General features: G+C 47.2%; 1 long non-coding RNA gene across 1 annotated transcript; it reads right to left on the reverse strand.

Annotated features, from left to right (window-relative positions):
• Positions 1-324: 324 nt before the first annotated feature.
• On the reverse strand, positions 325-2623 carry LOC119316281. Its single transcript, XR_005152846.1, has 3 exons — positions 1045-2623; positions 691-856; positions 325-471 (listed from the first exon to the last, which is right to left on the reverse strand). It is a non-coding gene; the product is annotated as an uncharacterized LOC119316281 (long non-coding RNA).
• Between the last annotated feature and the right edge of the window lie 136 nt (positions 2624-2759).

The following is a 2759-nucleotide window of genomic DNA, read 5'->3' on the forward strand; positions in this document are numbered from 1 at the left end:
CGTAAATGTGTTTGACCTTCTTTCTAATTGCTCCAAAACTATTATTTAGTTGAACTCTCTGCCAAAAAGTTATTGTGTTGTACGTTGCAAACCAAAATAAATAAATTCAGTTATAATAATCAATAACTACAAACATATAGGTGGACAACATTTAACCAATAACTACAAACATATAGGCGGACACCATTTATCAGCCAAACGCAAAGCAAAAGCAAAATGTGTACACACCAAGTGTAACAATTAGAAGGTTATAATACATGCATTCTTGTCTGCACATACTTCATACATAATAGAGTAACTCAGTTCGAGTAAAATATGCTACTATACATACATACACATGTTCATTACATGGCAAAATGATTAGATGCTACCACCAATGGCCGGTTTGAAAACCTATGTTTTTTCTTCACCGCACATCCTCTCCCCATCTTCTCGGGTGCTATAGTGCCGCTTGTATAAATTTTGTCTCTGCTGCAGTTAGATGAACAAATGACTAGAGTTCGTTGCAAATAACCATGTTATGATTGGTATGTTTCACTCTGGTTTGGTTCTGACCCTTTGTTACTTTTCTCTGCTATTGTAATCATATGAACAGAGCGCAGAGACAAACTTGTATTATTATATTTCCAAACCAGGAGGGGAACCCAACTAGCATTACTACAAGGAAAGAGTAGAACAAGGATTACTTACCGACAATTGCGAGAGTGCAGCAGGGAAGCTGAAGAACTGCCTCTAGCTCCGGACTGAGGAGGACTCGATGAGATAACCACACAGGAAATCAACAAACTGATCTTCAAAAAGTCAACAAGCTGAACTTCAGAAGACGACTAGATAGGGTGCAAGTGAAGCAACCTTTCTGTTCAAAAAATCAAAAAACTGAACTTCAGGAAATCAACAAAGTGAACTTTAGAAAATCAACAAGCTGAATTTCAGAAGCGAAACAAACTATACTTCACAGGGCCCTACAAAATATGCATGGTTATACTCCACTTTAAAAACTTCAGAAAATAAACAAACTGAACTTTTACAGGGCCAGATGCTGACCTTTCTATTCGCATCGCCATTGCTGACCAGTAATTGAAGGTCGAGGATGGTGCCCCCCGCTGCACTGCCCTCTCATACACAAGGAGATTGTGGCGGTCGGGCACCTGGCAACAGACGACCAGGACGACCAAGCAAGAACATGCATCTATCTTTGAACAAATTGTGTCATCAAGTTAGCGTGATACTAGTGTCAATTTCTAGACCCAAAATTTTCCTTTTTTGCCTGTGCAACCTCTCATATGGACATATGCAAACCTTTGGTCAAATTATAGTGTAGCAGATCACAAAGAAATCACCAAGGTTTTGACATTATAGGGAGCAAAAAGATCAAATTTCTGATTTTTTTTATCATCAAACGAGATGGAGGAGAAAATGGGGAGAAGAGAGAACGATGGGGAAGATGCAGTGGATAGGCAGGAGGAAGATGTTCTGGGCAAGCTGGGGATGGGGCTGTGGAGGAGGAGCATCTCGGCACCGGGGAGGGAAGGTCGCGACGGAGTAGATGGAAGGTCACACCGGACTGGAGGGAAGTTCACGCATTTTTCTGAAACAATTTTTTATCATCAAACAAGACAAAGCATTTTTGCCAACCTAGTTTTATTCAATGTATATTGCATGATTCATGTAATCTGGGTACAATTTTTTTCTTTGAACCCACCTCTAAATTGCTGCAAGCCCGCAACAATCACAAAACACAACATCTGCAACCTATTGTCGTTTTTTCTTCTTCCCCAGCATAAATTGAACTGCTGCAAGTAATTGCTAAATTTGAGCACTTCTTTTTTTTGTAGGGCGAAAATGCAGGCAGCACAAGTTGGCATCGGAGCATGGAAATGCAGGGGCTATGATGAGCTATGCAGAGGCCGCTTGGAGGCTGGGAGAAGTTTGAGAAGCATAAAAAATACCGTTGAACGACCTGGGGGTGTGTCCTTGAACGGCCCAAGGAGGCGGCATTGAACAATTTTGGGCGATGCTGTGGCGGAGCCCCACCGAGAGGAGGCTGCATCATGGAGGGACTGCTCCTACACCTCTGTGGGTGAGACATACCCAACATCCTCAGCCCTGCAGAATATTGAACTTCCATGGAGAAATTGGTATCAAATGCAGGAAGGGGTAGGGTTTCAGCCGGCCGGTTACCTCTGGATGACGTTGTGCAGAACGCGGCCGGAGCAGACCTCGCAAAGGGTGACGGTGGCGCGCGAAGCCGGAGAGCGTCGCCATGGACGCAGCCGCTGCCATGGGCGAGGGGACGCCGGAGGTTGGGGCGGGGAAGAGATGGCATCGGATGTTGGGGCGGCAGCGGCGCCAGAGGTTGGGGCGGCGACAGCACTGGAGGTTGGTGCCAGAGGTAGGGCCAGGGCGGCAGCACAGAGAGCTTGGGGTAGCGGGGGGCGGCGGCGCAAAGAGTTACGGGAAGCGGGGAGCGGCGGCATAGGGAGGTCGGGCATGGAGGCGCGATGGGAGGTCGGGCCTCTGCCACATCACGGTTGGGCATCGGGCCTGGCGGCGACACGATTGGAGGTCACGGCCGGCGACGGCGCGGGCGAGGGAGGGAAGGCAGATGCGGTATCGGGGGAGATTTGGGGAAGAGATGGTGGGGAGCGGGTGGGGTGGGATTTTTCTTTTTTTTCCCTTTGTACCGATCGGGGGTGGGCTTGGTGGGATATCAGGAACATCCAATCGCCCCTATATAGGGCGCTGTGATCCAGATAGTT

Source organism: Triticum dicoccoides, chromosome 6A (genome assembly GCF_002162155.2).
Source record: "Triticum dicoccoides isolate Atlit2015 ecotype Zavitan chromosome 6A, WEW_v2.0, whole genome shotgun sequence".
Taxonomy (NCBI): Eukaryota; Viridiplantae; Streptophyta; class Magnoliopsida; order Poales; family Poaceae; genus Triticum; species Triticum dicoccoides.